A 15,260-nucleotide genomic window follows, 5' to 3' on the forward strand; every position below is an offset into this window, starting at 1 on the left:
CAAAGAAAGTATTTGTAAGCCATTCCATGAGCAGTAATTACTTGGAAAAGAATTTTAAGCCCCAAGAAATGTTATGCAATACTGTCAATGGTGCTGAAAATCATGTGTATCTTTACACTTGAGCAACTCACACTAGCTTGAATACCTGAGAGTGCTGGGTAACTAAGCTTGTGGACCACGTAGCTAAAGTAAGATTCAGAACAGTGCCACACATTTCATCTGTTGGGATACCAATATTATTACCAATTGTGGTGGGCAGAATGGAGCCATTAGAATGCCCACATCCTAGTCCCCAGAGCCTGCAAATATGTTACTTAATGGGGTAAGAGGGACTTTGCAGATGTATTGAAGACAATAGACCCTAAGATAGGGAGACTATATACTGTTTTATCTAGGGGCATCCAATATCATCACATGAGTGAAGCAGAAGAGAGTGGCAGGGAGAAGCCAGAGAGGTCTAAAGCATGAGTAGGACTCTGCATCATTGCTGGTTTGAAAATGGAGGCAGCAACATGATTATGGGTGCAAGTGGCCCTAAGGAGCTGAGATAGCTTCCCAGATGACAGCTAGATAACATGTGGGGAGCTCAACCCAGTACTGCAAAGAACAAACTGAATGAACTTGGAAAGGATCTTTAAGCACACCCAAGACAAGGCAAGGCCAAGATTGAGACCAGACTGTTCTTACTGGTAAAGATACAGTGAGCCACTTTTGGATACAGTTTATTAGTTGCATAAACAGCAAAAAGATTAGCCAAAGGATCTGTTTTCCCATGGTCTTTGTCCCACATACCAGAAAAGACAATGCCTAAACAAAAGGGGCCTGATGACTATAATGTGAATTGTGGAATATCTCATTGCTGAGGAGCAAATTCTAGGTTACAGCTAAGCAGTTTTATAACCTACAACTCTGTTTTTATGGGGGAAGATGACAGGAAAGAAAGTCTCATACCTCATCTTAACTGAGGAGGTGCTAAACAACGGTGTTATGAAAGTATCCTGGGGGAGATAGGACCAGTGGGAAGTGACCTCATAGAAACTCTCTATCATCTTCCCACTCTCTCCTACTCTGGGAGAAAGACGAGTTTTCTACCAAGGCTCAGATAAGTCACGGTTCAAGCCTTTGCTAGTGTGCTCTACCCGATCCACGATACACAAGGTCAACCGGGTGCTGTGAAGAGCCATTCTCCTACATGAATTCTTACCCAGAACCTCCAGATAAGAGCCCAGGTAGGTCACCACCTTGATTTTTTTCTTATGAGACTCAGAGTGGAGAAATCAGTCAAGTCCACCCATACTTCTGACCTTTGTGTTGTTTTAAAGTGCAAAGATGGTAGTAATTTGTTACACAGCAATAGGAAACAAATGTGAACTCTATGTACTGTAGTGATCATGACTGTTGACTGAATGTTACTGCAGGCATTTCAGATGCTGGTGCTCTTTGAAACTGGATGCACCCACATCTACTTTCAGAGAATTTCTTCCTATCTTGCTTTTCTGTTTTCCTAGTTCTTTATTCAAGTTCCAGAATGAATGCTTGTTATTAGCTGTTTGATAACATGCCCATTGTACTAATTGCAAAGGGGTGCTGGATAGGCAATACTTCAGCCTCTATAATGGGAGATGGGCGCTGCCTCTTTTTTAGCTCATAATTTGAGGAAATCCCTAATATTGAAAGGAGATTCAAATAATGGTAAGGGGAAAAAAGTGTTGTTACTGCTATATAACACTCTTCTTGTTGTCTAATACCAAGATACACCCAGGGCTCTTACAGTTTCAAGATTTTAGTATTTCAGAGGAATAGTGCTTCCACTAAAGGGCTAAATGGTTAAGTCTATTAAATCTGAAGCTGTAACATGCACCTGGCTATTTTGGGCTTCTCTAGCAACTGATTAAACAAAAAGAAAGGAGATTTTTGATATTGGAACTTTGGTCAAGAAAATTGATGTTGATTATCAAGAGGGATGGGTTTGCTGCTACATGAGGTGAAATTTTATGAGAAGGTCATTATGTGTGCAAAACTAAGAGAGGATCTTTTCACTTTGAGCTCTTGAATCCTACACCTGTGCCTTCAGGAGGAAAGAGTTCCATTGTTGCTTGCTGGTGTAGAGTGAATACTAAATCTATGTACAACATCATTATCTCATTGGTGCTTTCTCCCAGATAACATTATGTCTGTTTCTTACAGCACTGGAAAAGCATTGCATCTTATTGAGCCATTCTACGGTTTTGCAGAGCTAACTGCTACTAGATGATGGATTGGATAGTAAGATCAGTAAATACCATGGCCTTGGAGCCTTTCACTGTAAAGTGAGTTCACTGAAAAGTGAGCTCCTTGGTTAAAAACAATGTTCTGTGTAATATTACTGTATTTTCTAAAAATTTGTTGGAATTTTTAGTTTGAAGTGTGAGGTGTATATGCATGTCTAAATTAACATTAATCTATACTTTAGGAGTGGTTACATAACATGTGAAGTGTGCTACTCACTAATTTACACTTCAGAATATTTCACAGGTGATTGGTTAGAATGTGAAATCTTATTCCACAGTTCACACTCTCTTCAGAGGGGACTCCAGAAGCTGTTTCACATATCATAGTCTGATTTGGCAGCAGAGGGTTTATTAATTAACATAAATAATATTAAATTATGTCACTAGAGAAATAAATAGTATCAATATATGTCAAACAGAAAGATTTGTCCAAAAAAATCTGCCACTGTGTGATTAATAGTCTGTCATGTTTATGACAATCCCAGTAGGCTAAATATTTTTTCAGCAGTTCATTAGGTCTAAAACTCTACTTATTTCCGAGTTTCTCACTTTATAGACAATTCTTTGCTCTAATCAAACAAGCCACATAACTGGTCTACCATGTAAATATTTGCTGTGGCAAGATGAACCTTTCATGCATGGGGCTTGTTGAATGCCTACAGAGACAGAGTGGAAGGGAGAGGAGTGAGGACTTCACCAAATTTTCAGATTGATTATTTGCATGTTTTGATTCTGCTTGTTAATAAATATTGGTTCTTGTGGCAAAATTAGGCATAGTTTTTTTTTTAAATAATATCTAATAATGACATTGTGAGGAGAATAATTGTCTCCGACCATCACTAACCACTGGGGCAAGCAATATTTGCCCAAAAGAGCTATGGACTCTGAATGGGCATATTGGCTTAGCTCAGTCTTAATAGATGCCATTAGGGTGAAAAGGCATTCAGTAGGTCACATATGGCCATAGTGACAGGAATATGGTGGGCAGGAATCAGTTTTCTGGTTGTTCCCTGACTGGTTTCATTGCTATACAGAAATGACTTGGCTTATATCAGCTCTCGTCTCCTTGTAGATGGTGGCTGCTAACAAGCTCAGTGTAGTTTATTTGTCAGTATATTGCTGCCCTCCATAAGAGGGCACGACTGACCTCAAACCACTAAGAGCTACAACATCTTACACGTGCCAAATAAAGTTGTCCTTTCTCTGAGTTTTCCAGGTGCTGGAGCCATGTGGTAATCTGAAGAGAAATACAGAGAATGCCGTTCTCTCTGGTTCTGTGTTGACTTTCTTACTTGAATACTTTCTGGTTCAGAGTCTCACAAGCTTTCTCAAGGAAAGAGTCATTTTATCCTCTGGTTTTAACATCATTCTCCACAAGAACTGAAACACTGTAGCTCAAGAGACCCTGAGAGTGATAGCCAATGTTCCATTATCTTATTACACCCAGTATCTCTTATAATGCAAACACCCAGCTATATAAACTCACACAAATAAGACACTTAAGAGAAAAAAGATGTGTGTATATTTAGGTTTATGTGTGGGAAGAGGGGTGTTGCTGAGACCCCCTATCAGGCTGTCTTTAGAATAAGGTCATAACTAATACTAATGTATACCTCAGTGAAAAAAAATTTTATCTTCGAAAGATTAGTCATTATTCCATTTGGGACAGTTTCCTTGCTGTGTTTAAAGTCTTTTGACACATAGAATGCTTCAGAACGTTTATGACAGAATGGAATTTTAACCAAAGCAACATAGCATTTGCAAATACTCTAAGGTAGCATATAGGACAGTCGTGTTCAGGCCCAGAGAAATACACAGTTGGGCCCAAGGATGGTATTTTAAGTTTTAAAAAATGGGTTGTTAACATTTCAAAATCAAGAAATTTTGGGGCAGATGGGTGGCTCAGTTGGTTAAGCATCTGCCTTTGGCTCAGCTCATCATCCCAGGCTACTGGGATAGAGTAGGGATTGGTAGGGAGTTGGCTTTTATACCCCTGCTGGCCACTACCTGTGCCCGTGCACTCTTTCTCACTGTGCTCTCTCTCTCTGACAAATAAAATTATTTTTTTAAAAACAGAAATTTCTCTTCAAAGTATCCATAAAGTCATACTGCACCCTCATTCCAAGATGGCAGTAATAGGTTATGACTTTAAGAGAGTGCACTCTTCTCCAGTTTTTTTATACTTTCCACCTGCTCATTTCATTCTATAGGCATTTATATTTGTATTCTCTGCTTTGGAGCCTCATTCAAATGGCATATTTATGTAAGTGCCCAAATTAATTCTACAGAAATTAACCTACTCTACTAAAATCTCTACAAATACAATATCATAGACTCTTTAATTTCATCTCATCCAGTGGTTTCCAAAAATCTGGTCATGAACTAGCATCTGGATGACTGCAAGAAAATTAACTGGGGGAGTTTTCTGAATTCAGATTACCATACCCCCATCCTCAAAGTTGTCTACTGTGTTTATGACAATATCTAGAGAAATTCTCTTGTACAGTGTGTTGGGAACCATTGGTTTCCTCCAGTCCTTCTTATTTTGGAGTGAGGAGGTTGTGGGAGGGGCCATGAAAGTGTCTCACTGACTACCAAAGCTTGACTGCCTCGATGGGTCCAGGAATACTGATAAATAGAATTAAATTTGTTGGCATTATTAATTCTATGTTGATCAGAACAGTACACAGAATGCAAAAATCAATATCAAAGAGAAAGTTGGCTGAAGGCAAAATTAGGTCAGAAACAATATCTGGTCAGATGTCTCATTCCCATGTTTCCTCTATTTTCCTCCAAACTATTCTCTGATGACACGAGCATCTCTGCTCTGTACATCCTCTTAGTTCCCAGGTTTCCTCCAGTTTTTCAAAATGCTTAGAAGAGGGGTAAGTAATTGAGTGATTCTTGAGTTTGATATTTCCTCTCATTTTATCTCTTCTACTTTTTTCTTAATCTCCTCTGTCCACAGATATAGTTTGAGGTTCTTGCACAGTATCAAGATAGAGCACTGACATTCCAATGCAGGATCACATAAATATCTCTAATCTAAGTTTTGACATTGATCAGTTTTTCTCTGATCTTTGTTAGTATTTTTCACCGGATAATGTTCTTCATTTATATCCTGATGTTACACACACACACACACACACACACACACACTCAGAGGAGGTTATACTCAGAGGAAATGTACAGTGGGAGTCAAGGAAGAAATTAGTAGCTTCAGATTGGAGTCCTGTGGCTTCAGGAATCTGTTTATTGTCCCTCTGAAAAAAATTGCCCCAGTCAATACTCTATCAACAGCACTTTAAAAAGTAAAGCACTGGTATCCTAATGGGCACAGGAAAGCAATAATGTTCTGGCATGGGCTTAATCCAAGAAAAAAGTGCTAGACAAGATTAAGTAGCTACTTACTGCTAGAAGATTGATGCTGCTTCTGCGCTTATGAACTAATGGCAAATGAAGAAAATTTCTCCTGAATTATAATTAGTTCTTTTATCTGTATGAATATTTCAGACCTTCAAGTTTGATAAAATAGAAGAAACACAATATAATTTCTGTGGTTTTGCTGATTGCCACCAGTGCAACAGCAGCCCTGATTAAATACAATACAGTATTCGCGACTTCGATGAAAAATGCTGTTCCTGTGCTCAGGCCTTCTCTCTTCCCTTCCTGACTCCTCCTTCCTCTTCTTTTCCTTAATCTCCCCCACTTTGTCTCTTGCATTAGTTATCTTTCTCTATGCAAAACACCATCACAAACAGAGTGGCTTAAAACTACAAACATTTATCACATAGTTCTGTGAGTTGGCAATTCTGCTTTCAGCTTGGTTCAGTAATTAATGCATCTAGTCCGCTTCTGCTCAGCCAGGAGGCTCTGCTTCTAAGTGTTGGCTGCTTATCAGCTGAGGGATTGAGAACAATAGAGCAAGGATCTTAAGACAGAGCAGGCTAGCCTGTGTCATTTCACAGGGTGGCTGGGAAGATTCTGAAAGAGTGTGAGGTATGCAAGGTCTTGAGTAGTAGGCTCAGGACTGGTACAGCTTCATTTCTACCACATTCCATGGTCAAAGCAAGGACAGCCCAGATGCAAAGGATTAAGGGTTAGATTCTGCCTCTTGCTGGGAGTCCTATAAAGTCACATTGGAGGGGGATGGAGAAAGTTCAGAGTGGAGAACTGAGGCATATTGTGTAATCTATCACCTCCTTCCTGCAATTTTAATGAGTCTCTTGGTGACCTAGAATCATTGTAGTATGTGTATGTGTAAGTAATATAAAGTGACTATGAAGTGACAAAAAGAACAAAAAATGCTGTTGCTATACTCAAGTTGCTTATAATCTACTGGGAAGAAAAACATCACCTTCATCTGAGATCTACAGATATAAGCAATTTCAGCTTATATCAACAGTCAAATGTATACACACTAGGAAAAGATGAATGAAAGGTTATTGGGAGTGAGGAGTATTTGAAGCACAATGAAATTTGTTTAGCTACCTCAGCAACCTGTTTATTTCTACTGCCCCCTTTGATCTTGTTCCACACAATTTAGATAGCCTCTTGCATCTTCAACATTTTATTTCCAACAATTGTAAACATATTTAAAAGCAGGAAAAAAATACTATAATTACTCTCCCATATACTCACTACTAAATCAACAATTGTTATGCTTTGCTATACTTGTATCATATATATATATATGTATACATAAGCACGTACATATAGATAGAGGTATCATCTCTTAAACGTTGATGGTGCTAGAAATACTGACACATAGATTATTTCCCAGTTGTAAGGGGGAAAATGAACATTCACAATGGAGAAATCCGATTATCACCACCGTAAATAATGAAGCAACTGGTCATTTTGTGACTGGATATGAAGCAACATATCCAGCACCAATAATGAGTTATTTTGTTAAATTGTGGTAAAATATACATAACATAAAATGTATGGTTTTGACCATTTTTAAGTATACAGTTCATTGGCATTAAGTATATTCACATTGTTGTGCAACCATCACCATTATCTGTCACTAGAACTTGTTTTCATCTTCCCAGATGGAAACTGAACATTGACTCTGTTTCTCCTTTTCCCAAGCCCCTGACAACCACCACGCTATTTAAGAACTTGACCTCATATATATGAAATCACAATATTTATCCTTTTGTCATTAGTTTATTTGACTTAGTATGTCATCAAGACTCATCCATGTTGTAGAATGTATCAGGATTTCTTCCTTCTTAGGGTTGAATAATATTCCATTGCATGCATATATCATATTTTGTTTATCCATGCATCCACTGACGGACATTTAGATTACTTTCAGCTTTTGGCTGTTGTGAATAGTGCTGCTGTAACATGGATATATAGCTACCTGTCCGTGTCAATGCTTTCAGTTCTTTTAGATACTCTTGAAAATGTTATTTTCTTTTCTTAATTTCCTTTTTAGTTTGTTAGTTGTTAGTGTATTGAAATGCAATGGATTTTTGCATGTTGATTTTGTGTTCTGCAACTTTGCTGAGTGAGTTTATTAGTTCTAACATTTGTTTGTTTTCATCTCAGTGTTTCCTACATATAAGGTCATGGCATCTGTGAACTGAGATAATTTGTTTCTTCCTTTCCAATTTGAATGCCTTTTTTTTCTTTTTCTTGCCTATATTTTCTTGGCTAGCACTTCCAGTTCTATGTTAAGTAGAAGTGACCAAAGTAGACATTTTTTGTCTTGTTCCTAGGCTTAGAGGAAAAACTTTCAGTCTTTCACTATTGAGTTTGATGTTAGCAATGGGCTTTTCATATAAGGTTTTTATTATATTAAGGTAATTTCCCTCTATTCCTCACTTGGTGAGTGTTTTTATCATGGTAAGTTGTTGAATTTTTTTAAATGCCTTTTCTGCGTCAATTAAGATAATCATGTGGGGTATTTTTTCTTTCTCTTAATGTGGTGTTTTACAGATTATTGCATGTTGAACCAACCACGCATTCCAGGTATAAATCCCTGTTGGTTGTAGGTATGTATATCTTTTTAACATGCTGTTGAGTTTGGCTTCCTAGTAATATTGCTGAGGGTATTTCTGTTAATATTCATAAACAATATTGATATATAGTTTTCTTTTCTTGCAGTGTCTTTGGTTTTGGAATCAGGATAATGCTGGCCTTGTAGAGAGATTTAGGAAGTGTTACCTCCCCTTCAGTTTTTTAGAAGAGTTTGAAATTGTGTTAACTCCTCTTTAAATGTTTGGTAGAATTCACCAGTGAAGCCATCTGGTCCTAACTCTTTCTGGGTTGGGAGGTTTTTGATTACTGGCTCAGTTTTCTTGTTCCTTACTAGTCTGTTCAGATTTTCCATTTCTTGACAATTCTGTCTTGGTAGTTTATAAGTTTATAGGAATTTGTGCATTTCTTTTAGATTATAAGCCTTTTCATTTCTGTCAAGTCAGTATTAATGTAAGCCACTTTCAATTCTGATTTTATTTACTTGAGTTTTTTTCTTAGTTACTCTAGGGGCAGATTGTTAATTTTGTGATCTCTTTTTGAAAAAAAACAAAACAAAACAAAACAAAGAAGGATTTTTTTTTTCACCCACTGATTTTCTCTATTGTTTTCCTATGTCTATTTTATGGATCTCCACTCTCGTCTTTATTATGCTCTTCTATTTTTCTTGTTAAGATTTTATTTATTTATTTAACAGAGAGAGAGAGATCACAAGAGGCAGGCAAAGAGAGAGGGCGAAGCAGGCTCCCTGCTGAGCAGAGAGGCCAACACAAGGCTCAGTCTCAGGATCCTGAGATCGTGACCTGAGCCAAAGGCAGAGGCTTAACCCGTTGAGCCACCTGGCACCCCACATGCTCTTCTTCTGCAAGCTCTGAGTTTAATTTTTTCTTCTTTTTTCTAGTTCTTTAGGGTAAACTCTTCCTCTGTGACCCTCGTTCTTTTCAGATATAAGCCTTTACTGTTACACATTTCCCTCCTGACATTGCTTTTGCTGCGTCCCATATCCTTTTGCGGATACACTGTTTTTTCTAAAAATAATGAGTTTATGTAGTCTTTATTTCAACACAACAGAAAATTTACTTAGTTTTTGAACTTCGTGTCTCTTTTTCCATACATTGAAATCACAATGTAGAAGAATGTTAAAGTGATTACTTACTTGTAGCATAATACAGTGTTCACAAGTGTCAAAATAAGAAAATAAATATTAACACCGAAATTAAACTGCTGAACAAATTTACGATTGCTTTTGTACTTCTTTTTTAAAATAGGCCTATTAGTTATTTTTTTTAAATTGTGATTAGAATACATTAAGGCTTCTTTTAACTTGAGAGTTACCCTCTCAAGAAATTTTTAACTGTACTGTGCCATATTGTTAAGTATAGGCACACTGTTGTAAAGCAGATCTCTAAAATTTATTCATCTTATATATTGAAATTTTATATCCATTGAAAAGCAACTTCCCATTTTTACCTCCCCCCAGCCCCTGGCAACCATCATTTTCCTTTTGTGTTTCTATTTTAGATAACTCATATGAGTAAAATCATGCAGTGTTTTTCCTTCTGTGTCTGGCAATTTCACTTAGCATAATGTCTTCAAAGTTTATCCATGTTGTTGCATTTAGCAGGACTGACTTCTTTTTGAAGGCTGACTATTCTATTGTATGTATGTGCTCCATTTTCTTTATTCATCTGTTCATGGACACTTAAATTTTTTCTATATCTTGGCTATTGTGAATAATACTGCAGGAGACATGAGAGTGCTAATGTCTCTTTGAAATCCTGATTTCAGTTATTTAGGATATATATAAAGGTGGAGGTAAGATTGGGGGGGTCATATTGTAGTTCTATTTTTAATTTTTTGAGGAGCCTCCATATTTTCCTTAGAGGTTGAACCATTTTACATTCTGATCAACAGTGTACAAGGGCTCCAATCTCTCCATATCTTTGTTAGCTGTTGCTAACAAAGTAACATTATTCTACATTGTGAATATATGACAGCCATCCTAACAAGTATGAGGTGATATCATTGTAGGTTTTCATTTTCAATTTCCTGATCACTAGTGTTATCGAGTAACCATATCTACATAGCTAAAAAATAAATTAGAAACTCAAAGAAATTTAGCTTATTTGTCCCCTCAACCCATATCCCTTTACCATTTCTATATAAACATTTTAATTAATTTTTTAGCTGTTTCTTCTGATGAATATCTTTATAAGTGTATATATTTGTGCTTATATATAAATAAATGTTATATAAATGTATATAAATAAATGTTAGCATGTTTTATACAGTGTTTTGTACCTTATTTTGATTAATGAATTTTTTCTAGAGCTATTTCCATACATGTACATAGTTAACTTTTTCATTCTTTTTATGTAACTGCATAATTAAGCCAGTTAATTCAATGTACAAATGCAATGAACAAATGATATCTTATTCAGGTACTCCCTTATCAGAAGACATTTTATGTTTTTCCACACATTTACTGTTACAAATAATGCAATACTAAATAACTTTGTGAATTATATTTTTGGACTCCTATAGGTAGGTGTTTAAAGTAAATTACTCTGAATAGAATTATAGGTAAAAGCATGAATGCATCTGTAATTTACCTAACTTAATTTTACCAACTATCCAGTGTGTGCTGCTTTTTCCACATAAGTAGTGCAATGCAGTGGGAATGCTTAGGCTTTGGAGTCTCACTGATCTGGATTGCATCCTGATTTTCTAACTTACTAATAAATTTTGTGGCCTTGAAAGTTAATAATACCTACTTCACAGGGTTATTAAAATTAAAGAAAATGTTTAAAGCATCTAGTATCTTGTTTTGCAACAGAGATGCTCCCCAAATATTAGTTCCCTTTTCAGTTGCTTCAGACAATGACATCTTAATGAGTTTGGCTGTTAGATATTTTCAGAATTCTAGATTCCTTGCTTTTCATTCTTTCGTAACATCTCTTATTAACCTTCACATGGGCTTAGCTTAGCCATAGAGTATTCTGAGTTTTCTCCAGAAATTTTCAACCATTTTGTTGTTGTTCTTGTTGTTGGTGTTAGCTTAGAGTGCCTATTGCTGTGGACTGTGGGACACCATTCTTCTCTGGGTCAGAGTTGGTCTCTGCTTTTAATAAGCTTCTTTGTTGTGTAACCCATGGAAAGAAGGGCTCATCTGTCCACACCTGGCATCCTCTGCTCCATCTATTCTTAGGATTCTAGAAATGAAATCTACATGATCAATTTCTATCTTAAAATATCTCACCTCTTTGAATCATAAAAATTTTCCAAGATTTATGTTATCAAAATTTCTCTATTATCCTACTTTTAATTGTCAGAGTGATTTTCATGGATCCTAATTGAGCCTGTATAGCCTAGTATGAGAATATAAGAGGTTTTTAAACTGCTTGGATTGAACTAACTCAGCAGCATTCATGCATATAGGCATGAGTCTCCACCAAATATTGAATCAAACAGAGACCATCTTGCTAAAATAGTGTTTCTAACTTGAGAAAGTAATTGCTTTTGGATTATTCCAGTGACTTATATGATTCAATACAGTAGGATTCTTAGCTTTTTAAAATCTCTTTCATATTGTAGGGCACATGAATTTTTTTTTTTTAAATAAACTTTAAGTGAAGAATATCTTTTAACAAATATTCACTTTTTCTGGGCAAATATATGTATTTTTAGCAAAGTGTTTCTTTTGGCTATGAATAGGGGTTCCTACCTCTTAATATCAACTGTATGATCTCACTTATATGTGGAATTTAATAATAACAAGTTCATAAAAACCAATAGTAGAATGGTGGTTGCCAGGGACTGGGGTTGGGGGAAATGGAGAGAAGTTGGTCAAAGGGTACAAACTTTCAGTTATAAGTAAGTTCCCGTGAACTAAGGTGCATCATGGTAGCTGTAATTAATACTGTGCTATATACTTGAATGTTGGCATGAGAGTAGAGATTCAATGTTTTCACTATAACAACAAGAAAATGGTGATTATGTGAGGTGAAGGCTGTGTTAACTAACTTTATTGTGGTAAACATTTAGTAATATACATATGTATCAAATCATCACACTGTACACCTTAAACTTACAGGAAGTTATGTGTCAATTATATCTCAATATAGTTAAAGATTTCAGGAAATTTTGGACATAAAAATAATTGTTACTATTGTCAACATCAAGTGACATTGCACTATAAAAGCTTTTATAATTCAACTAGAGACAGTGCAATCTCAAAGTCCTGAGTAATAAAGAAGAAATTATTCAATTCATTCTCCACCCCTTACTCCTGCCAGAAAATTATGAGAATCAACTCTTAGTAGGGGCTGCTCATATTTTGAAGAACAGGAAATCTACCCACATTAGGTTTATTAATCCTGATTTCTTGACAATTCTTCACATCTGATTAAAACTCAAATGAATTCTGAGTCTGGAAAAAGGAGAAGTTGAGAAAATATCAATTGATAGGATAGTCCAGAACTGGCTCCTAATTTGACAACTGTTCTGGTATTATGATATCTTCTAGATTAAGCAACATTTTGAAGAAACCAAAAATCCCATTTTATATAGGAACCTAAGCTCTTACCATGGCCTTTAGTTATCTTTTGTTTTTCAGCTAAGAGTCAGGAGACAATTGAGAAGGATTAAACCCAATCAGAGCAAAAGAAGAAAAGAGATCATTTTCTCCTGGTGAATTATTTTAAAGGAGATAAGATGCACTGAGAGAGATTTATATTCTGTCAGTTTATTTAAAAGAATGATATTCAACATTGCAATCCATTTTTATTAACATATCTGAACAGAAATACCTTTTCCCCCTTGAACATAGTGAACTACCCTCCTTGGTTTTAAAAATTACAACCATGCAAGAAATACCTAATGTCATCTTAGAGTAAATGAAGCAAACAAAGAAAAGAATCATTTCTTAAATGGGGTTGTGTACAACGTTGTAACTGAATGTATTACTTTGCTATTTTAAACTTTACTTCAAGCTTCTGATATGCCACATAAATTTTCTTGCTACTTATGCCATCTTGAATCACAATGTGAAACACAAAAGAGAGCTACTGGAATCCAGTAGGCTAAGATTGCAGCTATGGACACTCTTCCAACTGGAAAAGCAACTCCTTTTTCCTCCTTAACCCATGAGTCTTTGGGGTATCTTGAGAATCCAGCAAAACTTCAGAAGAAAGAGTATGACCAGGCTTCAGGAGTTTCAGTCAAGTTGTAAGGACAGCTGGTGAGGTGTTGGCAGTTGGTATCTCCTGATTGTGCCCCTGGGAGCAGGTTCATCCCCTCAGAAGTCCCTGGGGAATGACTGGAAGTCCTTACAGCTCTACCTCTGTTCTCCACAATATTCTGTTTACCAGCCAGTATTAACTTTGGATTAAGAGATTTTCATTCCCAGGTTCTCTTGTTAAATTTAACACCTCTCATAAGAATACTCAATACTAACAAGTTGCTAATGAATTACAAAACTATCTGGGGGAATTACAGAACAGAGATAAAAGAAAACTTAGAGTGATGTATCTGGTGGAGAGTGCCCTGGTACAAGGGACTGACACCCTGAGAGCATTTGGCAAATAGAAGTGAACATGTCAGAGAGAGAGAGACAGAAACTTCCCACAGATAAATTGGGCAATTGTTGGTGCCTCCAAGGGTTTATATGCTGCAGTCATTTTATGGGCAGAGTTGGGTGCAGAATGGTTTTTCCTACTTCTCATACATTAAGGTGAGAAACCATCAGCCTTGAAGTGGAAAAGAATGCTCTTTCACTGAATTTTTTTCCTTGGGTTAAACCAATATGGTTCTTTTTGTTTAATCCAGTTTTCTCTTAATTCACCATTTGGGTGAATTATGTAGCTTAAGAGTAGAACAGAATTATGTAGCATAAGAGTAGAACAGAATTGAAGAATTATGAACAATAATTAAATAAATTAATTAAATAGGGAACTTCACATTTCAAAAAAAAAAAAAAAACTGTGGTAAGAGGTAAAAGAAAATTGGGGATCCTTTGTGGATAGCAGGGTGTGACATCAGTGACTTATGAACACTAGAGGACCCCTGGGCTACCCGCATACCTGCCTCTCTGCCAGTCTCTAGCACTGCCCCAGCTGTGGCTTTTGCTTTACTTCTCTTCATGCCTACTATGTTCTCATGCCTGGGCGGCAGCATGTTTTCCTGCAGTTAGAAAGTTTAGATTTGTTTGAGCCCTCTGACACATTTCAAATGTACAACCTTAGGGAAATATCTTCATCTCTTTGAGAGATGGTACCACATGCTTAGCACTTGCATTATGGAGCCACCAGGATCCTACCGCTAACAGTTGGATACAGTGTTTTCCAATTGACAAGGTCTCTTCAACTGTTATTTCTTTTTGTTTTTTTCTGCCCTTGCTCTCCCAAATTGAAGTGTACTAAAATCTTCCCTGATTTATCTTTAGTAAAGTTTTGTTACATCAAATTTATAAATTAGATAATTATGAGCAAAGAAAACTAAAATGTTTTACTGGAGTAAATTTTACTGGAGTAAATGTTTTACTGGAGTAAATTTACTGGAGTAAATTTTACTGGAGTTTTAATGTTTGTTTATCTGTTTATTTATTTATTCTTAAAATTTTGGTTTGAAACAAAAAATTCTCCATTGCAGGTTCATGGCTTTATGAGTTTTCTCTCTCTCTTTTTTTTATAGAGGTTTTGTTATTTTTTTAAATTTTATTTATTTATTTGATAGAGATCACAAGTAGGCAGAGAGGCAGGCAGAGAGAGAGGGAGGAAGCAGGCTCCCTGCTGAGCAGAGAGCCCGATGTGGGGCTGGATCCCAGGATCCTAAGATCATGACCTGAGCAGAATGCAGAGGCCTTAACCCTCTGAGCCACCCAGGCACCCCATTTTTCTCTTAAAGATATAATAAAATCCTGTCTTTCAGCCCTCAGTTTGGAGCTTCCATACTGATATTACACTGGTTGGGGTGATGCAAACAAAACAAAACAAAATAACTATT

At 36.4% G+C, this 15,260-nt stretch overlaps 1 protein-coding gene across 1 annotated transcript in view; it reads left to right on the forward strand.

Annotated features, from left to right (window-relative positions):
- The first annotated feature begins 8,029 nt into the window (after nt 1–8,029).
- The window catches only part of LOC116581985 (coiled-coil domain-containing protein 22-like), a 106,039-nt gene continuing 98,808 nt past the window's right edge, over nt 8,030–15,260 (forward strand). The window contains 1 exon segment of the mRNA XM_032329329.1: nt 8,030–8,126. The gene's annotated coding sequence lies outside the window, so the exon portion shown is untranslated.

The sequence above is a fragment of the Mustela erminea genome, chromosome 21 (assembly GCF_009829155.1).
Source record: "Mustela erminea isolate mMusErm1 chromosome 21, mMusErm1.Pri, whole genome shotgun sequence".
Taxonomy (NCBI): domain Eukaryota; kingdom Metazoa; phylum Chordata; class Mammalia; order Carnivora; family Mustelidae; genus Mustela; species Mustela erminea.